Below are 24,115 nucleotides of genomic sequence, written 5' to 3'. Positions count from 1 at the left end.
GCTAGGGCGTGGCGTGTGCGTTGTAATCTGTTAGGATAGGTTGGGTTGTGGAGATATGATCCTATAGTTAGCTTGGAGATCAATCCAACCTAACCTAAACCCTAACCCCTGTAAGCCGCCGGCCTTGAGCCCTTTATTAACACGCAACGCGCTCCTGCATTGTGCATGCGCTTCCAGCTATTCTCACAAGATCAACCACACGATATTCATATTACGTGTGGTCAGCAGAGACCGAGAGAGAATCCATGCACACATCGTGAAAACGATACTGGTACACTGCAGCATTTTGTTTTGTGGCCATCGCTATACATGATCTGACACAATTCATTCATTCATTCATTCCGATTCAAATTCAATTAGCCAGCCTACGATCCATATAAATTCAAACCGGCCCTTGGTTGTTCTTTTTCCCGGGAAACCCATGCATGTCACCAACTACGTACTATATATCTGTGCCACTCGTCCAGTCAATTTCACCCATGCATGGACCATGAGTATCCTAAAACTATCTATATCCGGATTTCATACTTGGGTCGTTTCTTTGCCTGCTAATCGTGGATATTATTACTTGCGCTCGGACTATATTTTTTTTTATCTAGGATTCCTTTTATTTATGTATTTCTGTTAATAAATTAATGGAAATGGGCAGTGCCCGATTGAAAAAAAACTTTTAATTTTGATTTTTTTCCCTTTTGCAAGTATGCCATCTAGCTAGTTTGCTTACAACTATAAATTTATTTTTAGTGCAATTGATAAAATGAGTTGGTGTCTAACTACTAGCACTCAATTAAAAAAGATAGGGTATGTACAAGATTATTCTTTGTATGACCCCACCGCAAATCTATTTTGTACAAGCATAGAGACATGTATGCATAAGATTGTGCTTTTGCATCAAAGTTTATAAATATGTCTGCATAATGTATATATACATCTCTTAGAGCATCTCCAACGGCCGCACAAAAATCTCGCGCCCAATAAAAATTATAGCGCGTCACTTTAGCAGTTTTAGTGCGCCGGGACCAATATTGCTTTAGCAGACGCCCAAAGACGCGCGCCCAAAAAGCAGACAGTGCAATTTGTGAAGCGCGCCCAATCCGGAGCCCCAAATATGCTGCGCGCAATAGCGTTTTTCAGCACGCGCCCAAAACTTTTTAGCGCTACAACTTTTGCTGGAGCTGTTGGGCGCCCAAAAAAACAAGTTTTCAGTGCGCGGAGCTCTTTTTGGACGCCTGTTGGAGATGCTCTTAATTATTTGTGAATGTTTTATAAGGATGGAATAAGAGAGACTGGAGCGTTAGGGACGCCGTGCACTGAACTGTAGGTAGGAGTACGTTGACAGGCGAAGGAGAGAGGGATATATATACACAGGCAACAACGCACACAATAATAGATACTCATACGGACGCGCGTACGGACTGTACACTGCAATGTACGTATATGCATGTACGAATGCTGGGTCGTTAGCTGAAGCGTGAATCAATGTGGTCGGCATCGATCTATATGACGTAGCGGTCCCCCTCTCCCCCTGGAACCATGCATGTGATGTGAGTGAGTCACCACGGCCCGGCCACACCACCTACGTACATAGTACGTGTTCCCAGCTGATGTACATATCTGTGTAGTGTAGGTACCTTCGCAGCTGCAGATCGATCGTATGTGATCTGTACCAGGATCCAGGGGAAGGAGTCTCCTTACCGTGTACTCCGACCAGAGATAGCGAATGTCCTTCATTCAAAACTTTAATCTCATCTCTGCACCGTTACAGATTAAGAGCATCTCCGACCAGACATAACGAATGTGCCTAAAAAAAAATCCATCTGCGTCGTGGCATTTTGGGAAAACGCCTCCAAGAATAACTTTTCGGTCCACAACTATCCACAAAGGCCAACTTGGAGGAAGAAGACTCCACCACTTTCAAGGATATTTAAATTTATTTTTCAATTTGTATGGGTATTTTTGCTACTTACTTTATGAACTTTGGCCTTTTCAGAAAACTAACTAAATAAAATTTAAGGAACATTTTACACAGTAGTGAGTACAAAAACCGGCTGATCATGTAGTGGAGTAGTGCCGACTTAAAAAAAGCGCTCTAATAACGCGACGAGAATGCCCTGTCCCTCTCACAGCTACCGGTTAATTGCATTTGCATTGCATGCACGTAGTAAGTTCAAAATAATTCATCAAGGCAACAGAGGAATTAATGAAGGACAAAACTATTGATGGAACGATAGACGTACGTCCGGTAGTCGGGTTGCTACTTTCACCTAAGATAGACTAGTAGAATGTGGCTGCTCTTTCTCCTAAGATAGATAATAAGGTTGCTGCTTCTCCCCTGAAGTTTCTTCTTCTTCGGCGAGGTCCGGCGTGCCAAACAAAAAAAGACCTGACACATGAAAAAATATTCAAGCGCCTGAAAAATAGCAAAACCGAATTTATTTAGCTAACCTGTGTTCCATATAAATTCAACCCCCTCCCCCGCGGCCGGTCTAGATCACACTACTGCTACGTACTGCTGCCGCTTCTGCATCTACCTACGTACAGGCCCTTCATTGTTCTTGTTTGTTCCCCGTGAGACCCATGCGCATGTGACCAACTACGTACTATCTGTGCAATGAATTTAATCGAAATCCATGGACCATGGGTATCCTAAAACTATATATCTCGTGAATGTTTTTTAAGAATGGAATAAGTGAATTTGAAGCGTCGGGGTGGTAAAATTTTGTCTCCGGCAAGAGAAAGTAAGTACTCACGTAGCTGGCAAAGGGATGCATATCGGGCTTTGCAGAGCTGGGACCAAATCAACCCCTCTATATACGGCCGACTAAACAACAGTAATTTGAGAGAATACCCTGAGTCAGATTCACATACAAATGAAGCACAAAAGGGAGCGGTAACCTAATTAGATGGGTTCATTAGACGGACAATGTACCACACGCATACCCTACGCACTGATGCAAGATTTCTAGCACTAAAATTATTGAAAATGAAATTTAAATATATAAGAACAAGGACCCCGATAAATCTCAAACGTCCAGATTTTAAGCACGTCATCTCGAATGTTTTTTCATGGCAACTTTAGTTGACGTGAGTTGGCAAGTTTAGTTGTTAAAACATAGCAACTTTGTCCCAGTTTGTTTTTGTCAAAAAATTGCCATTTTGCCATCTTTGCATGAAATAAAGTTGTCATGAAAAATGTTCGGGTTGCCGTGCTAAAAATTCCAACATTGATTTATCATTTGATGAGAAGAATAATAAGAGTATTGAGAGGCTGTGGTAGATATATTGTGTGAACAAAGGAAAGGAATAATGGATGGAGAATAAGGACCAGTAAATATACTGACCGACGGTCGACGATGACGCATGCATATGATTGATTTTGCATGTAGCTGCATGCATAGCCTTGTCCGGGACACTGACTCCATGTACCGTGGAGCACAGCGCACGTACTCGACCGTGGAGTGGAGCATAGTAAACCGACCATGCATGCTAATCATGGACGTACGTGTTGCAATCATGCTAATCTTTGACGTACCCGACACTTACGCTCATGCAACACCGCAACAGCACTAAGAGCATCTCCAACACGAACTCTCAAAACATATGCAAACATTCAGACCGATGTGTCAACATCCAATATGGCGCTACATCGGTCGGTGGACGCGTAAATCGGGGGGGTTTGCGGGAGTCCTAACGGCCGCCGCCAGTCCCACTAAAAACCCACTCCACGTGAATGGTTGCCATGTGAAGGAGGAGCCACCGTCGCCACTGCACAGCTGGCATGCCTGCATCGATGGGCTGGCTTCACCGACGGCCCCGTATGGCACGGCAAGGCCATGAAGGAGGAGGTGCCAATAGCAATCGCGAAGGCAAGCGGGCATGCCCTCTACCCTGGCAGTGGCGGCGCCTCTTCATCACGAAGCTTGCCCGCGGCCGAGGAGAGAGCGGCCATGGAGGAGCATTGGAGGAAGCGGCGCAACGCGGTGCGCCTGGCGGCGTTCGTGAAGTTCGACCTCACGCTGGACTAGGTTGCACGGATCCCAACCTTCCTAAGGCATGTGCCGCCTGGATGGCGACCTCGCCAAGATTGGGAAGAAATGGTCGCTAAGTGATCCCTGATGAGGAGCGGCGTTGGCCAACGCGGCCCTGTGCACGACACAGGAGGAGGGAGCCGAGCGGCTCCTCCGCTAGCGCCATGCGGCGGCCAGCAGAGCAGCCAAATCTCCGCGACTTTTTGCCTCTGGGAGGACCTCGGCGATGTCTTTGATGGCATCAACGTCACCTTAGTTTAGACTTTTTAAGTTTTAGTTCAACAGACGTACTATCGTCCGGTTTATGTAAATTGTATCAAATTTTATGTCTATTTGCATGAATCTGTCGTGTTCGCATGATATTTGTCCGTCTAATTTGATTTTGGTTTTAGTTACGGGCGAAGGTTTGGGACATGGCTTAGATGTCTATTTTGTATCACTGTCCGCTGGCGCATCCGTGGATAAATACTATGTCCATTTTGAGGGCTGATGTTGGTGATAAATTCAGATAAACTCTGAACTGGACCGCAAAAGAAAAAGATAAACTGTGAACTTTCTATTTGGGGGGCCTGCGTTTTTAGGGGCCAGCGTTTGGGCGGCCAAGCAGTAGTCAAAGTTGCGCGCACAGTATTTCACTTAATTAATTTGGCACGATCTACATACAGTATATGGTCTGACTGACACCCATTAATACACGCATCAAATTCAGATCCAATTCAAAATTTGCCCATATTCACAACCCTGCAGGGGCAGTAATACAGCACTGCTTGTCCAGTGCTACGCAGTACGGTGGTCACTGTCCCCTGCCTCGCGCGATCCATGCATGCTTCCCCAGGAAACCCATGCATGCATGATTTTTACTCCCTGGATGGGGATGGCTGATGCAGATCCAATGCTTGATGTTGATGAATGACGTAAATTCCCCGCAAAAAAGAAAGATGGATGACGTAAATTGCATACAACCACGACTTTTTTGGGCAAATGTCTTTCAGAATAATCAGCTTACGAAATATAGGCGGGTTTGAGAGAAACTTGATGTTTTAGTTTCAAGTCTGATCTCTCGGTTTAATATTCAAACTACAAAGCAAATTTGAAATATTTTCATCTCAGCCAAGGATGAGGTTGACTTGCTCACTGCGCTTGCTTTAGCTGTGGTTTTCTGAGGATTAGATGTGTCACTTCTTGCAGCAATCCTCTTTTGCCTCTCTTGCTTAAGCCTTTCGAGCCGTTTCATCTGCTTCACTTCCTAAACATATTTATTTACAAGGAAAAAAAATCATGAGAGGTTTGAGCAATCATGCTGAAAACTGGAATTCTGCTGATGCAAACAAATGACATTCTCCACCACATTATTTTCCCTATTATTTGCTTGTAGGTAGTGGTGTTCTACTCTAGAGACACATATTAAAAATATACGGTTAACAGGGGTAGCAAACAATGATGCAAAAATGACGTCAATACTTTTATTTTATTTATTTTTTTACTATTTTTATATTTACATGAACAATTTCATTTTTATTTCTTTATTTTTTTTCCTATTTTTATTTTTTACATGAACATTTAAAGAACACTTTTTTAATGACATGTATTTTTCTGAAACACATGATGAACAAATTTTAATACACAATAATATTTTTTAAAATAGTTATACATTTTCACTGCTTCAAAAACAATATTTTATAACGATTTTTTTTTAAAAGAATGGGTTCCATCGCTAGGCCTTGGTCATTTAAGGCTGCGCGTGGGAGCCCTCCTATTATGATACAGGCGATGGGCCAGCCATATTTGTCGTGCGGGTTACTGGGTAACGAACAAACGCATACCCCTATGAAATCATTAATTGAGAAGTACTCCTTCCAAAGGTCACTCCAACCCCAAGTTGCGACAAGTGATACACTGCATATGCGCCACTTGTCGCAACCTTCGAGTTTTCGCTTTTTCGTAGATTCATTTATTTAAAATGTTTTATCTCTTAAACCGTGCGTCTAAATCTCGAACCGCTTTCATCATTGGATTCCTCGCGTCGAGATTTTCAAAATTAGATCCCTTGTTGATAGGTTTTGAAGAACTTTTTTTCACGAAAAAAAGCGGACGAAGGAAACCGAACCGAGAGCATGTTATTTCCCTTTCTAAAAGCCGTTTCCAAGAGGCACGCTCATGCCTCTCACGGAAGCAAAATCGTGCCTCTCATGGAAGGAAAAAACGCATGGCGGCGGCGCCCAGAGCGCGACACATGGCGGCGGGCGCGCTCTCGACCCACCCCAAGTACTCGTTTGGAGGCTCCTGAAGGAATGCTCCTCAATTAGGATTTTTAGTAACAATTTTTTTGAGTAACACTCCTAATTTAGTTGCTCACATACCCCTATTATTTGCTACGCACAGATACTGGGCCGGGCATGCTCCCTTTTTGTCTACTTTCCTTTCTATGTTTCCCTTTCTGGTTTTTGTGTTTTTTTGATTTAGCAAATAATTTTTAATATCGTGAACAATTTTGGAATTCTCAAACCATTCTTGTATATGTGAACACTTCTTAAAATTCACAAACTTTTTTCTAATTTGCGAACAATATTTGAAACCCTGAACATCTTTTTTGATTCTCAGACATTTTCCAAAACCACAAATATTTTTTGAATTTGCAAATATTTTTTGAAAATAAAAATATTTTTAAATTTAAAAACAATTGATGTATTCATGAACATTTTTTCAACAATTTTTGAAATATTATAATCATGAACATTATTTGAAATCTTGAACAGTTTTTTGAATTCATGAACATTTTGTGCATTCGTGAACATTTTTCAAGTTTGCATTTTTTTTCCATATTTCTTGAAATTTCGTTAAAAAGGAAAAAGGAAAAGGAGGGGAAAAAGACCCCAAAAAATGAAGATAAAAAGTGACGCCCAGCACCCCGGCACTGGGCTCGCCACCGCTTTGGTCGCGGAATAGGAGCTCCAACCTTTGTTTGATCTGCAAATAGGCTTGGACAAGGCATGACACATATGATGACATGGTGAGAGAGGCGTGGGAGGCGTCGGCCGGGGGGGACAACAGCTTAGCTGGAATCTGCCAACGCTTGGGTGCCACAACTGGTAGCATGAGGAGATGGGCAAGGGAAGTGTTTGGCTCTATCGGGAGACAGATCATGCGACTAAAAACACAGCTGAAGGAGGCAAAGGAACGGGCGATCCACATTGGCTATAGGCATGAAATTAGGGAGATCGAAGAGGAACTGCGTGAGATTTATGAGAGAGAAGAAGTGTTCTATAGGCAAAGATCCAGAGTCGATTGGCTGCAAGCAGGGGATCAAAACACCAAATACTTCCAACAAAGAGCTTCACATCGCAAGAGGAAGAACACGGTGAGAGCTTTGCGTCGACAGGACAGGACGCGTTGTCTCGTGAATGATGAAATGAGAGAGATGGCTGCAAGCTTCTATGAAAATCTTTTCACCTCGGAAGGGTCAGCGGGTGCGCAGGAGCTACTCCAAAATATTGAGGCCTCGGTGACAGATTATATGAACACAAAGCTCACTGCGGTGATAACCGATGAAGAGATCGAAGCAGCTTTGTTCCAAATGGGCCCGACGAAAGCGCCGGGGCCAGATGGGCTCCCTACGTTGTTCTACCAAAGGCACTGGCCTTTGTTAAGAACGGATATCTGCAAGGCCGTGAGGAGTTTTCTCCTAGGGGAGGCGACACCCACAAGCTTCAATGATACAATCCTTGTTATGATCCCAAAGGTTAACTCGCCGGAGATTCTCACGCAGTTTCGGCCTATTAGTCTATGTAATGTGCTTTATAAGATAGCAACAAAGGTGATGGCTAATAGACTCAAAGGAATCCTGTCGGTTCTTATCTCGGAGGAGCAAAGCGCATTTGTGCCTGGTAGATTAATAACGGACAATGTTCTTGTGGCGTATGAGTGTGTTCATGCAATCAGAACCAGGAAGAGGAGGAAGGCATTTTGTGCGGTCAAGCTGGATATGATGAAGGCATATGATAGAGTGGAATGGATTTTTCTGGAACAGATGCTAGCTAAATATGGCTTTGCCATGGAGTGGATTGCAATGATCATGAGATGCGTGACGTCGACAACGTTTACAGTAAAGTTGAACGGAGGTTTGTCCAGGAGATTTGTACCTTCACGGGGCCTGAGGCAAGGGGATCCCCTCTCCCCTTATCTCTTTCTTTTCTGTGTGGAAGGTTTTTCAGCTTTGCTAAAAAGGGCACAACAGGAAGGAAGCCTGAAGGGTGTGGCATTTGGTAGCACTGGCCCCCAAGTGACTCACCTCCTTTTTGCTGACGATAGTATTGTGTTCTTGGAAGGTACAAGGCAGAATATGGAGGCACTAAAGATCATATTACAGAGATATGAGGAGGCCTCAGGGCAGCGGGTAAACCTCCAGAAGTCGGCGATTTTCTTTGGAAAAGGTTGTCAGGAGGAGACAAAGGATGAGCTAAAGCAATACATTGGGATAGAGGAGGAGGCTCTAAATGAGAAATACCTTGGCTTACCAACACAGGTTGGGAGGTCAAAGGATGGTACCTTTAAATATGTGACGGAGAGCTCAAAGGGCAAGGTTAGTGGATGGAAGGGACAGGGCCTGTCCATGAAGGCAAGAGAGGTTCTGACAAAATCGGGCCTCCAAGCAACACCTACTTTCACCATGAGTTGCTTTCACCTCACAAAGAAGATGTGCCAGAATCTTACCTCGATCTCTTTGAAATTCTGGTGGGGTGCAATGGAAGATGAACGAAAGGTGCATTGGATTGCGTGGGAGAAAATGTGCGATGCTAAGAAGGAGGGTGGGATGGGCTTCCGTGATCCGGAGGCATTCAACCAAGCTCTCCTTGCCAAACAAGCTTGGAGAATTCTTCAAGTTCCTGGATCTCTTTGCGCCCGTGTACTGAAAGCTCATTACTTTCAGGACGACTCTATACTTTCGGCCACTTGTCCATCGGCAGGTTCATTCACGTTCCGTAGCATTCTTCATGGCAGAGATCTTTTAAGGGACGGTTTGTTGTGGCGTATAGGTAACGGGTCACGGATCAACATCCACCATGATAATTGGATCCCGTGAGCTGGAAGTATGAGGCCGCTCGGTCAAAACTTTGCATGGGGTATAACGAAGGTAAGAGATCTCCTCCTCCCCAACGGGGCGGACTGAGATGAGGAAAGGGTGGATTCTTTGTTTACACCAGATGATGCGCAGGATATTAAGAAGATAGCTGTGGGCGGAGCGAGTTGCCAGGACAGGTTAGTGTGGAATTTCACTAAGAATGGTACATTTACAGTGAGATCAACTTATCACTTGAGAATGTCCATGAACAAGTTGAGATCCGGACGGCCGGAAACCCTCGACGTCTACAAGTAAACACAAAGGTTTTATGGCACTTTGGGACACCTTGGCCCCGGGGAAAGCCAAAGTTCATGTATGGAGACTGCTGAGGAATGGACTGGCCGCGGGCTCTGAACTATACAGAAGAAGAATCAAACCAGGAGTGTTTTGTGTGGCGTGCGGAAGGGAAGAGACTATACTACATCGATTCTGGACGTGCCCACACTCCTCACTTTTTTGGCAGCTGTTGCGCTCGGAAACGGGAGCTATGGTGGCAAACCCACCAGAGATGATTAGTTCCCAGAGTGACCTGTCGAACTGGCTACTAGGATGGTTCGCAGGTGCTGCTGAGGACGAGAAGGAGCTGTTCATCCATGCTGTGTACGGGTTATGGCTGGCAAGGAACGAAGCTAGAGACGGTAAAAGAATTGCCGAGCCACATGCAATAATGGCGTCCATGCTCAGCCATGCAAAGGAATGGCAAGAAGTACATGCTGCAACGCCTAGATCGCCAAAAGTTAGCGAGCAGCAGAGCTGGGAACCTCCGGAGGCGAGCTGGGTGAAGATTAATGCGGACGGAGCCACGGCAAGAGGCGGAGGAAAAAGAGGAGGGGGAGTTATGCTTAGGGATCAGAATGGAGCTTATATAGTGGGAGCATGCTATTTCTTCCCCCAGGTTGCTGATTCAGAAGCAGCAGAAGTTCTAGCAGCCAAGAAGGCGTTGGAGTTGGCTAGAGAGTGCAACGTCAGGAAAGTACATCTGGAGTTGGACTGTCAGATGGCTGTGAAAATGATCAATGCAACCGACAGAAATCTGAGCGGTGTTGGTCCTTGGATCTGGGAGGTGAAAGAAAAGATAAACTCGTTCGAAGAAGTGAAGGTTACTTGGGTGCGACGCTCGGCGAATAAGGTGGCACATAAACTAGCGCGGTTAGGTGTAGGAGATGAAATAAGTAATGTTTGGCGCATGGTGCCTCCGGACTCTATTTTGGATGTAATTGCGGATGAAATTCCGAACCTTAATAACTAAATAAAGTGGTGTGGTACCCTTCAAAAAAACCTCCTTTTCAGGGAAGAAAATGAACCTGGGCCAAAGAAGTCTCACAGTAAAATCGGAAGACTGATGGCAATTAGTGGATATATTCATAGCTGACTTTACAAAACCATAACATGACACAAGAGCACATCCTATAGATGACTTTACAAAACCAGATGGATCCTCTACCTGAAGTGAAGCATGGCTGGGCATAGCTAGCTGCTCCCAGTCAGAGTCAGTTGAGCTGACGAGGAATATAGCAGCCTCCTCGAAGTAGCAGAGTAGAACAGCATTAGTACGTAGTTAGTTACTTCAGAGTTCTTCCACCATCAAAATATGTTCCTTGAGAATCCCATCCCAGCGAGCTTTGTCTCCTTGAGCTCGTCGTCCTCTGACCACAGGGCAGAGGGAGTCCGGGGTTGATATGAAATTACTCAGCCGCAGCCGTGATGTCCATAACTTCCACCATGTCCATGCGGCCTGCTCCATGTCCATATATACAAGTAAGCATCTCATGAAACTTACAAATGACTTTTACAAAACTAGATAAATAAGTAAAAGTATATATCCTCTACGTACGTGCATGGATGTTGATTCGGGCGCTTGGCAAAATGAGTTGTTGCCTTCCATTCCATTCCCTGGGCGCCCAATTCAGCATGGTACCTGAAGCAGCACGCCTGGTACCTAGTATTGTCCACAGGCAGGCCCAAGATGTGCACTATCTGGAAGACAATTAATAGCCACTTTAAAATTTATACAAATTAAAAACAGTAACACAATGGGTAAATTAAATACATGAACGAATGGGGCATTTGCCAAAAAGTGGTTGAGTTGAAATTAACAATCTTACGAGGTTTGAGCACAAGAACCATGACCTTTTAATCCTTTCTGAATCACAACAGACAGATACTACTAGAGCAGAACAACATTAGTTAGTCAGCTACTTGAGATCTCTTCCTCCATCAAAAACATGCTCCTTGAGAATCCCAGTGAGATTTGGTCCGAAGGAAACTGCTACCTGGAATCGGCCGCTTCCTTGAGCTCTGCCTCATCTTTTGCATTCTGAAATTGATCTTCTGTGAGATTCGGCAAGTCCGCAACAGCAATGTAAGCCCTGCACACATGATTGACCAATAACAGTCATGTGGATGCCAACTGGATGTTATGGCACAATTAAAATTGTCTCCTTGAGTAGATATTTTTTAAGTTATCTACGCAGTAGAAACAGAGAAGAGAACCAATAAGAAATTGCATTCCGAACATGTTGTGCAGCCAACCATGAAAGGCAAGTCCCTTTAATTAGTTCTTGGATGAAAGTTCAGTTTCTAAAAGTTGACAAGACTAGCTACAACTGTATATGTTTCTGCCCTTGAAAACTGTATAGAAAGAAAGAAAAAGAGCTAATGCATGGTATAATCCATTTGGCGACAGTAGCAAATATACTTCAAGTAGTAGGAACAAAGAAGAGAACCAATGGGAAGTTGTACTCGGTAATTCATAGTTACTTGTTTGATTTCTAAAAGTTTGACAAGATTTGCTACAAGTAAGACTGCATGCATAAGAAAACAATCTGAAAAAAGTGGTAATGCATGGTATAATCCATTTGGGCACAATATGCTTACAACACTTGAAAAAGAAGGCTCCAGGCCGCTTACCTCCTCTGCCGGACAGCCACCAACACTTGTTGGTATGCAGATGTATGTGTCCACCGGGAGCAAAGATGGGACAGGTGACGAATCAATTAGAATTCAACAATTTTGTAAGCATTGCTTGCTTCACGGTTTTTAACTCCTTGGTCACCAGAATTCGACTGTGGGGATGTGACGAATCTTGTAAGCATCCTCCCTGTGGCACCTCACAATTAGCATTGGACATCGAACAATTTTGAGTAGCGTCAAAGCAGAGAGACTCCTTATGCTTTCAGGCAAAGATGTCAGGTTGGGGAAATCGCAGGTGATAAGTTGCTCTAGAGACGTCAACTGTCCCAACCATCTCGGTAATGCTTCCATGCCAAAGCAACTTTTAATCCAGAGTCTTCTAAGAGCTGTGAGGTTCTTCATGCTTTCAGGCAAAGATGTCAACTTGGGGTAATCGCTGATTATAATTTCTTCTAGGCAGGTCAACTGTCCCAACCATCCCGGTAATGTTTCGAGGGCTTTGCACCCTTCCAACATCAGTTTTTGAAGAGCGGTGAGGTTCTTCATGCTTTCAGGCAAAGATGACAGGTTGGGGCAATTCATGATTACAATTTCTTCTAGAGAAGTCAAATGTCCCAATGATACCGGTAATGTTTCCAACCCTTTACAATCTTTCAACATCATTTCTCTAAGAGCGGTGAGGTTGTTCATGTTTTCAGGCAAAGATGTCAGGTTGGAGCAATCGCCAATTGAAATTTCTTCTAGAGAAGTCAACTGTCCCAATGATCCCGGTAATGTTTCCAGGCCTTTGCACTTCAACGTCAATTTTGTAAGAGCGGTGAGGTTCTTCATGCTTTCAGGCAATAAAGTTAGGCTGGGGCAATCGCCGATTAAAATTTCTTCTAGAGAAGTCAACTGTCCCGACAATCCCGGTAATATCTCGAGTCCTTTGCACTTTACCAATGTTAGATTTTTAAGAGCGGTGAGGTTCTTCATGCTTTCAGGCAAATATGTCAGGTTGGGGCAATCAAAGATAAAAATTTCTTCTAAAGAAGAGTGTCCCAACCATCCCGGCAATGTTTCCAGGCCTTTGCACTCGGTCAACCTTAGTATTTTAAGTAGGGGTGGAAACGGATCGGATGCAGATCGGATAGTGCTCTTACCACTTCCATTTTCATATTTTCAAAACGAATACGAATCCGAATACGGATGTTCTCGGATACAGATTCGGCTCGGATATTATTCGAATACGGATACGTATCGGATATTTTCTTGATTCGAAACGGATACGAATAATATCAACATGTTGCTTAAGTAAATTAGTCGATAGCTATGTGACCTAAAATAATCAACTTGTGACATACAATAAGTCAATGATAAATAGGTTTATGAATAAATACTATTGTAATGCATAATAATTTATAAGTTTAATCATATAAAGAGTAAAATTTAACCACTTATTTGGCTTTTATGTTGGATAATTGGAATATTGGGCCTAGAATTTTAAAAAATACCTCCCATAATCTTCTTCGGATACGGATATATCCACTTCCATATCCATATTTGTGTCAAAATCTCCTACCATATTTTATTTTGTATTTTTTAATAAATTTGGATACGGACAATTTCCATTTCCATTTAGGTTCGTATGCGGATGTTTCGGATACGAATAGGCATTTTATCGAATACGAATATCGGATATTTCGGATTATCCGCTACCACTTTCCACCCCTAATTTTAAGAGCAGTCAGGTTCTTCATGCTTTCAGGCAAAGAGGTCAGGTTGGGGCAATCGCCGATTAAAATTTCTTCTAGAGAAGTCAACTATCCCAACAATCCTGGTAATGTTTCAAGACATTTGCACTTTATCAACATTAGTTTTTTAAGAGCGGTGAGGTTCTTCATGCTTTCAGGCAAAGATTTCAGGTTGTGGCAATTGCCGATTAAAATTTCTTCTAGAGAAATCAATTGTCCCAACGAACCGAGTAATGTTTCCATGCCTTTGCACTCTATCAACGCCATTTTTCTAAGAACAGTGAGGTTCTTCATGCTTTCAGGCAAACATGTCAGGTTGGGGCAATCATCGATTGAAATTTCAACTAGAGAAGTCAATTGTCCCAACGGTGCCGGTAATGTTTCCAAACCTTTGCACTCTTTCAACATCAGTTTTCTAAGCGCAGTGAGGTTCTTCATGCTTTCAGGCAAATACGTCAGGCTGGGGCAATCATGGACTAAAATTTCTTCTAGAGAAGTCAACTGTCCCAATGATGCCGGTAATGTTTCCAGGACTTTGCACTCTTTCAACTTCAGTTTTCTAAGAGGGCTGAGATTCTTCATGCTTTCAGGCAAAGATGTCAATTTGAGGCAATCATCGATTCCAATTTCTTCAAGAGAACCGAGGTCTCCCAACCATACTAGGAGTGCCTCCAAGTCCTTCAGCGACTTCAAATATAGTTCAGTGAGAGAGGTGAAGCATCGCATGACCTCTGACAAAGTCCTCAATCCACTGGCCGAGATTACCTTAAATTTCTCAAGGGTGGGAAAGTGTTTAAGTCTATCCCACTTGTCTTGAGAGAAATCACAACTCTCTAGAGCCATTGTAGAAGCATGAGTGGAAGAAGAGAGCTCTCCAAATCCTTGTTCGGGCAAAACTGTATCGCTGTTGCTCAAAACCCAATTCATACTTCTTGGGGGATACGGCAGGAACTTCAACTTTGGGCAGTTCACTACCTCCAAATGATGCAAATTAGGGATTAGAAACTCTTTGTTTTCTTCACTTGACTCTGTTGTCCACCATTCCTCCAAATTCTCCATCGACGTCAATAGCATTACAGTTAGTTTCAAACAAGGTCTGCCCTCTCCATAGAATTCCTTACCAATTTTCCTAATGTTGGGAATGTTTACATCAAGAGTCATTTGGCAGTGCCCCGAATGGAGGAAGAGAGTCACATGCTTCCAAACCATCAAGAGTCATTTCACTGAGAAAATGAAGGTAGGATGAGATGTGAAACATCCAGTTAGGTAAATCCTTGCTCGTATAACCAACTAGCCAAAAGTTTTCAAGAGTCCGAGGAGGTAGGAGCCTGTTCAGCACAGATTCACCTCCTTGGTTCTCCCACTGAAGTTTTAGTACTCGAATATCTGATTTATCATGCAGTTTGACTCTGTCTGCGTCTTCTGGCTGCCTGACATTCTGAAGGCCTAGAAGCCTCAGCTCTGAACAAGTCAATCCCACAAGATCCACTATACTGTTGCATCCTCTACTCTGTATCTCATGTACATGGTGCTCTACTGTGCCCACAAGATTTAGACGCCTTTTAATAGCTCAGCATTAGCCTCTCTAATGTTTCTTTCTGATGTCCTTCTCTCAAACCCAAATCAACCTTTATCTTCCCATGCCCCCATGGTCCTTAGCTCCGACATTACTTGCCCAAGAGCATTGGCCAGGAGCAGTAAACCCCCACACTTGGCTGCAATCTGCTTTCCAATTTATTCCAAGCCACAATGGTCATCATCAGGCCCAAATGCTCTTTGCTTCATTAATTCATAGCACTCACCCAGTTCTAAAACACCCAACTCTACTGTTTCAGACTCAGGAACCGGGCAAATTTTCCTCTGGTTTGCAAGAAAACCAGTGCGGAATTGTTGCAGTACACGTCGGTTTCGGGTAGTTACTATAATACTACTACCCTTGCGGCTATGATGTAATATATCCTTCAACCTTTCAAGATTATTTCCATCTTCTTCCTAGAGATCATCTAGAACAATCAAGTATCTTCTAGTAGCAAGTTCCTTTTTCAGATGAAATTGCAAATCGCAGTTGTCAAGGTTGATGGTGTTATTCAACATTCTTTTCAGGATTGCACCCCCAATTTTGTGCAAATCAAACTTCTTGGACACATTAACCCAGATGGCAACATCAAAGACGCTCACCCTCTTGTCTGCAAGAACTGATTCAGCCAATATTGTCTTGCATATGCCTCCAAGGCCAACAACTGGAATGATGGAGATATTCTGGTTAGAGCATCTCCAACAGCGCCCCCAACAGGCCCTCCCCAGGCGTTTTTCCCGCGCCGGCGCCCAAAAATTGGCTCAGTCGCGCCCCAGGAGCCCATTTTTCGTCGGTTTGGGCCAAAACTGGCGTCGGCGGACCCAGGACGAACCAGGCGTGCTGGGGGCGCCGGGGCGAGGCGTTTTGGCGCGAAAGCGGATGGGCCCACCGAGTTGGACAAATCCTCGAGATCGAACCCATGTCTCAGCTTAGAGAGGAGGAAATAAAACGGAAATATGTCCGCGGCCAACCTTTGGTGAAGCCCGAGGAGGTCAAGAACCGCCCAACGAGAATGTATGAATTGCATGATTGGTACATGAAAATTACCAAGAGTTCAAATCGAGAGTCCCTCATGGTGAAGGTCAAGGAAGAGCATTACTTCCATAAGCTAGCTCTATCCGTTGAGTATTCAGAATTATTTCAGTTATTCAATCAAAATGCACTCGACAAATCTCTCGTCTGTTGCTATTGTCTGTAAGTGATTTCCTTCTGTAATTTAAGTCTCAAGATAGATTTAGTGCTCATTGATTGATCATTACCTGTAATTATCCTCACTATATTCTTTTTTGTGGTATTATGCAGGATAAAGATGTATGAAATGAAAAAAGTTGGACGATATGGCATTGGGTTCATTGACCGAAATACCATTAATGAAAAGAGATGGACATATGAATATTATAAACAAGATATAGAGAATAAAATGCTAGAGTTTTTGAAGCGCCTCAACAGCAATGAAGATATACTACTTCCTTACAACTTCCGGTGAGTCACACTGTCTTGTACTACAAATTTTGTTTTTGCTTACTACCTAGCTAGATGTTAATAATTAAGTGTATAGGGTTTAGGGTATAGTTGATTAGTGTTATGCACATGCCCGCTTAATTAAGACATGCAAACGTGTGCGCATGCAGTTACCACTGGGTCTTGTTAGACATTAAAGTTGAAGAAGAAAAAGTTGAAGTACTGGACTCACTACTTAAAAAAGAAAGTGACTTCACCATCGTGAAGGGAATACTCGACAGGTAATTTCAATCATTATTGACTATATCTCGGCCTATTTAGTTCGTCATTTTCTGATATCAATTATTTAATAACCCCTTTATTAAAAAAATTTGCCAGCGGGCAGGGCTTGGGCAAATTTCCTCAAGGTGACTCCAGCCAAATGGCGACAAAAATTGTTTTGGTATCGACCCAGGGTAAGTAATTAAGTAGTACTAACTAGCTACCATCTCTTTAATTCTTGTTTTAATACCATTAATTAATTATCATGCTTGATTAATTATTATCTGATTAAATTCTATTCTCGTAAAGGCCTGAAGCAAGCGCCGGGGACTGATGTGTGTGCATACTATGTTTTCGAGATCGCATGATGGCATCCGAAAAGAGTAAATCTCAAAGATAGGAATGGGTACGTTTGATAGGACACTATTCATAATTTTTACATGATTATCGATATCTAGTCACACAACTAATACACATGCATATTGATCTCCTTCTTAACAATTCAAAGAGGTGCGGGACCAGCTCCTAGCAACGGAGCACATACGAGCACTTCAAGAGGAAATATCGGGATTTTTGCTCGACCAGGTCATAGATCCCAAAGAAAAATACTATTACCCGCTATCGCCCCCATGAACCACTCCCAATTGTCATCGTGCTCTGAAGACACCAAGGCAACATATAGGAGAAATTGTATATATACCTAATTGTGTGTATATATATATATACATGTGTGTGTGAGAATAATGGTGGTTGTGAGACATTTGATTATATATATATATATATATATATATATATATATATATATATATATATATATATATATATGATCGGTTCTACGAGAAATTATATTTTTATATATGCATAACGTGTACAATATGTAGTATCGTAAAATACCAGCAAACGAAAAATAATTAAATGGAAAACACAGAATTAAAGGAAAAGAAATCATGAAACCAAAACCCCCTAAATATTTTAGTACCGGTTGGTGTTACCAACCGGTACTAAAGATCTCCCCGCCCCCGGCGCTGGCTCATGCCACGTGGTGGCCCTTTAGCGGCAATTCGTGCAGAACCGGTACTAAAGGGGTGGTTCCCCTTTAGTACCGGTTGTAGAACCAGCACTAAAGGCCCTTACGAACCGGTGATACATCCCGGTTCTGCACTAGTGGCAGTAGCGCGGGCTAAGGTAACAGTGCTACTGCTACTTAGTAGTAGCGCGGGGCTCCAACCGACGCTACAGGTAGTAAAGTAGCAGTACCGCGGGATAACTAGGCAGCACTACTGCTAAGTGGTCCCATCGTCACCGACCGGGGCTACCCATAGTAGTAGCGGTTGGCGAAAACTAGCGCTAGTACTAATCCCATAGCAGTAAGCTCGTGTCTGTGACCCACCGCTATCGCTATGTGTGCACGGTGCCAGCAGGTGGTCCCTGATTAGCAGCAGCGCTGGGCCATCGACACGCGCTCTGCTAAGGAGCTTAGTAGTAGCGCTGGCATGCTTCCAGCGCTACTGCTACACGTAGCAGCCATCTTTTCTCTCCCACCCTCCTCCCCTTTCCCCTCTCCCTCCTCTACTCCATCACTTAGTTCTTCCTTCTCCTACCTCTCTTCTCTCCCCATTAATGCCCCCATCCACCATCTCCTCCATCAATGACCTCTCTTTCTCTCTAACTTCTTCCTCACTTTATTTGTCTCGCCCTCCTTCTCTTCCCCACTCATACCTTTGTCTCACTAGCTAACTCTCCCTCCCTCTCCACTAGTTAGGTAGAGCATCTCCGTCCAGCTAGATCTACCATGCATCATTGTCCTACTACTTTTTTATCCCTAGATAGTGGCACCGGCCATCTACCATACGTGTGTGCTTGATCCCTCTCTCGAGACGATAGATGAGTAAGAAGTTGTGCTTTGCAAGAATGGAAACATTTGTGTTTGCGCTACGATGATGGGAATGTGCGTGTGGCATGAGTTGCCGCCTATGTGTATTTGTCGGATCGTGTGTGACATGAGTTGCTTACGTTTTGTTGAAATGTCGATTTATTTCCGTTTCGACAAATTTCGGGTAAACTCTATATGTCCTATTTTTAAGGAAGGTCATGCCGAATTTTTATATGATTTTGATATATGCATATGTATGCATGCATGGTAATAATTCTTTTTCTTATTATACCGCGTAGGCAATCATGAAGGTCAGTGGAAGGGTGGTGGAAAGATGGTTACGATCCGTGGTGCAAGACATGTATTCAAGTAACCAGATTGGGATTATATGTCTGTGTAGAAAATGCAAACTAATTGTCATCTTGGACCCCTTTGACCCCAAACCTTGAATACGACAATTGTCCCGGTCGAAATACATATATATAAACTTTTGAGAAAAAACCTTGAATAATTCCAAAAAAGCCTCCAGTAAGATCTAGAAGTTTGTACAAAAATAAAAACAACCACAACCACATTCGTTTTGCCAAAATAATTAACGGATCTGCAAGAAATAGTAAAAAGGTTGGGAAGTCAAGACACGTCGCATCCCCAACTTTGCCTCGACAATGGCCTCATGTTTGCTCTCGTGTGAGAGACTCCATGCAATCTTCACCTTAGGCGGAGGTGAACGCATGGGAGTAGTCCGACCCAAATATGGCGGGGCGGGCCCTCCGGGCGAGATGGCGGACCCGAGAAGCCGCGTCAACCCTTGCGGCGGACGTTGGTGAGGTGGAGTCGCACTCTCCAACGCCAGGTATAGTGCTCACCAACCCCGGGCACCACAACTGCGTTGTGGTGGACGTCGGTGGCTCCAGCCAGGACGGATCCGTCATCGATCTTACGTCCACAGGCAATAGGCTCCGACGAGGAAGAGTAGGACATGGGAAATGGCGGCAAATCGAGTCCCGAGAGCCGATACATGTATCATGTCCTACTCTACCTTGCCAGCGACTGCACCAACGCTTCGAGGGGCGCAGCCATCCACTGGTCATGGACAGGGCGGAGCCGGAAGAGCTCCGTCCAAGTTTAGTTTTATGTTGCATATAATAATATGGATTTGATGCTTTGAAAATGGTGTTTGTGATCGTGGAATCAACTTTTTGTGTTGTCCGATCACTGTCCACGGATGCACCCGCACACGTTTGTGGGGGAAGACTTGTATGAGATCTTACATTAGGTGAGATCGTGAGATCAACCCTAAAAATTCATATTTAGACATTTCGGAAAAATCTAAAATTATTTGATAACATTCATGTGGGGTATGTCTACAACTCCAAAAAAATTCAGCTCAAAACTCAAAGTATATTTGGAGATTAAAAAAAGACAAATTCAGATGTGAATTGTGGCAACTTTTGGTGAATAGTACTTTGACACTATTCACTTTCAGTTTTGTCTTTTTGTTTCTATTAATGTAGGTTGAATTAGGAGCTGAAACTTTTTGAGGTTGAACATCAACTGTTGATGTGTGTCTACAATTTTTTTAAGAATGTTTGAACGTGTAGATTTTTCAAAAAAAAAATCAATCACATTGATCTCACCTAATGTGAGATCTCACACAAGTCTCCCCCAACCTTTGTTGGTGTCTGTGGTTGTAGATGCTCTAAATATGCAGTCGTCGGATGGGCCCCACACAACAAGTACGATAAGTAGATCGCAAATTCTTATTTATTATGTAAAACCAGTATGCGCACATAGTAAGCTGGGTCGAAACCGGTACATGCTAGTATGGCAGATTATTTAGGGTAGGTGACGTAGGTGCGCTGATGCACCTCGAAGATTGTGAGCCTGCCTGTAGCCAGCACTCATTGAGCTCACCAGCGAGACCGAGGCCAATCAGACTGTTACGGAGGCCATCTGGCAAACCAGGTTGCGGATGCGGGCCATGCCACAGACGCCGAGCACGGAATTGACGCCATTGGCAACATCGGCGCCGAGAAGGCCACCAGCCAGCATGAAGGTCATGCACAGACAGTCGGCGGCCCTCTGCATCCCCATCCCCTGAATCCGATGGCAGCAACGGTTCTTGTCAGACGGGCTTGTCCTGCCCGGTTGAAGGTTAAGACACACTCCAAGCGAGACTGCGCCATTCAGATTGCACTTGCCACCGCCAGCGGATGGTGCCGGTGCCATTGCCGGTGAAGGCGGCATGCTCTGGCCATGCGCCTGGACAGAAGCCAGGGCCAGGAGGATCGCGGCTAGGAGGAGGATGCGAGAGGACGCCATGGTTTTGGTGTTGGTGGTGGCTAACTGGCTATCGTTGCTGATGTTTGGTTGCTGCGGTGCGGTTGCGCAGACAAGCAGTTCGATGTTGGTGCCTATGAAGACTCGGAAGCATCAATTTATAGGATGTGTCTGAAGTTGTTTCGCTGAGGCGATTAGTGCTCTCGTGCGTACATATTATGACTTGTTTTAGTGAGACAACTAGTACAAGAAGGCCATTGCTTGTCTCGGAAGTAGGAGTATATTTCAGGCAGCTCATAGAACGTGGGCTCCATCTAATATCTCTCTTCTTCTAGATAATAAAGGTTTTAGTTAGTACAGCGGTACTAGCAAGGAATAATACTTTGGTACCCAAGGTACGTTGCAAGTATAAGCGTAGAATTTCTACATTGTCACCGATTTTCTCTAATAAGCGTAGAATTTCTACATTCTCACCGATTTCCTCTAATAGAGCACACGATATACTCCTGTATCCCTTTTGCTTTTGTAAGAAACCAATTTGAGACGCTGCACTAGTGGAAAAATCTTGCTTCCTGAGTGCAATGTCCTTTGCCGTGTTCCCTTTCATGGGCTCTCGGCACACCAGCCTTTACCAAGAACCAAATATTGCATATTCGGCTGAGAGATCAGTTCGCTGATACTTCCTCCATCCGAAAATACTTATTATCAAAATGTATAAAAAAGAATGTTCTAGAACTACGTCTAGATACATTCCCTTTTATTCATTTTGATGACAACTATTCCCAGACAGAGGAAGTATCTGTCAAAATAATACTCAGCAAAACGAAAACACACAGCCAATACGCATCATGGCGAGAGCTCACCAAATGGAACTGGGCAACTAAGAGTCACGTGGCACAGCCGTTCCGGGTAAACAATTGTATTTACTTTTTTTAATTGCATAAAAGCTTTGCCGAGTTTACGTATTATAAAAGCATCTCCAACAGCATGTCTAAATTTAGATGTCTATATATCCATATAGACAATGGTCTATAAAGATTCTTTGATATACACGTCCAGTTTTACAGTAGAACGTCTATATACAAAACGTCTATATTCTCTCTCATATATCTTAATATTATTTTGTAACTATCATTTCAATTTTAATGGTAATTTAAACAATTGCATTGGTTTCTAACAGCTGCTTGTGTTGAGATACTGATATTCAACATGCCCAGAAAAACTCTCGTCGCCTTCCATCTCCAAAAAAATCGACAGAAGTCTCATATAGCACTATATCATATAGCCTACCTAGCAGCATCAATATCAAATAAAATTCTCTATATAAGTAGCAGTAGCGACATTAATATCACTGAACATATTTACTAGTACCAGCAGAGTATCTAATTAAAATTTCAGTTCAGTAGCACTGAACATATTCAATTAAAACTGCATCTTCAGTTCAGAGGTCCTGCTCCCCCCTGCACGGCCAGCTTGACGCCCATGGGCGGGCTACCCAAGCGCTGGGTCCCATGCGTGGATCGAGCCGCCCGTGGCAACCCCTTCTGTATCCCCTGCGCGGCTACCTCGAGCGCGGCGGCGCTCACTGGATCAACCTCTCCTCCGAGCGCGTGCCTCCCAAGTCCCAACCGTGAGGCGTCACTCCCCCGAGCGCGGTGGCAACGCCTTGATCCAGCCCGACAGCGGATGGGGTTGTGCGGCACGAGTGCACGACGGCGTCCTGGCGACGGTTGAGCGCCTCTTCCTGGTCTCGGCGGGAGGGGAAAATCTAGCTTGCGGTTTGGACAATGTGTATATTTGCACGTCCGTTTAGACCAGCTGCTGGACGCCAGTTTTTGGCTCTCGTCGTGTAAAACGCATATACACATCCGTTTAGACGAGCTGTTGGAGATGCTCTAAACTCAGTATACCAACTTCAGCCAAAAATATTTGAGTATATTACTGGGTAAAGGGGACCTTTGCCAACTTCAGCAAACAGGGCGGAGGTGTGGCGGTACGCTGCGCCCGTCCATAGGCCCGTCCATTGGCGGCTAGAGCATCTCCAGCCGCGTCCCTAACACGTTTTTTTAGGCGATTTTCTCGCGCTGGTGTCCAAAAATCAGTCCAGTCATGTTCTCAGAAGCTCGTTTTTCGTCGGTTTGGGCCAAAACTGGTGTCGGCGGTCCCAGACCGAACCCGGCGCGCTGGGGGCGCCCGGGAACGCCGGGGCAAGCGATTTTGGCGCCAAATAACCACGGACCCGTCGAGTCAGCGACACTCGCCTCGTCATCCTCAGAACGCCTCGGTTTCCCGCGGGAAATCAATGCCAAGACTGTCGCCGGTTAGCCTTCCATTGATTCCTTATGAGCGGCGCAGCAACGCCCCCCCCCTCCCGCCACGCGTACACACGGCGCCTGGCCGTTATAAAAGCAACGTCTCCCCCTCGCCTCTGGCCACACCCGCCCGCAGCCACCGTGCTCTACCTCGCCGACGTGCTCTGCCTCTCTCTCCCCGTGCGCAGCCGCCGCCGGCGTTCCTCCCCTCTCTCCCCAAGCCCAGCCGCGACGATGTGCGAGCGATTCCCCGGCGATAGGGCGGCAGCCAACGGCTTCGGCCGCCGGTCGCTGCACGGGTGGGAAGCGTACGTGCTGTTCGAGGCCAACATCCCGGCGCCTCCCGACATGCGCGCAGGGCCGGGGGGAGGGAGTGGAGGCTCAGCGCCGGTGACGTCCCCATTCCCCCGCTGCCCGACCTCAACGCGCGCCCCGACTACTTTGCCGATGAGGTCGACCGCGTACGGGCATTGCCGACGGAGGAGCAGCGCACCCTCCCGCAGTACGCCGCCGACAACCATGAGGCGTGGGCGGCGTACTTCCAGCAGCGACTGTCCTC

At 44.6% G+C, this 24,115-nt stretch overlaps 1 pseudogene; it reads right to left on the bottom strand.

Annotated features, from left to right (window-relative positions):
- Positions 1 to 11,416: 11,416 nt before the first annotated feature.
- On the bottom strand, positions 11,417 to 19,945 carry LOC123156005 (probable disease resistance protein RF9; annotated as a pseudogene).
- Positions 19,946 to 24,115: the final 4,170 nt, after the last annotated feature.

This window comes from Triticum aestivum, chromosome 7B (assembly GCF_018294505.1).
Source record: "Triticum aestivum cultivar Chinese Spring chromosome 7B, IWGSC CS RefSeq v2.1, whole genome shotgun sequence".
Lineage (NCBI taxonomy): Eukaryota > Viridiplantae > Streptophyta > Magnoliopsida > Poales > Poaceae > Triticum > Triticum aestivum.
The sequence above is the reverse complement of the archived record's forward strand: the minus strand, read 5'-3'. Positions and strand labels throughout refer to the sequence as shown.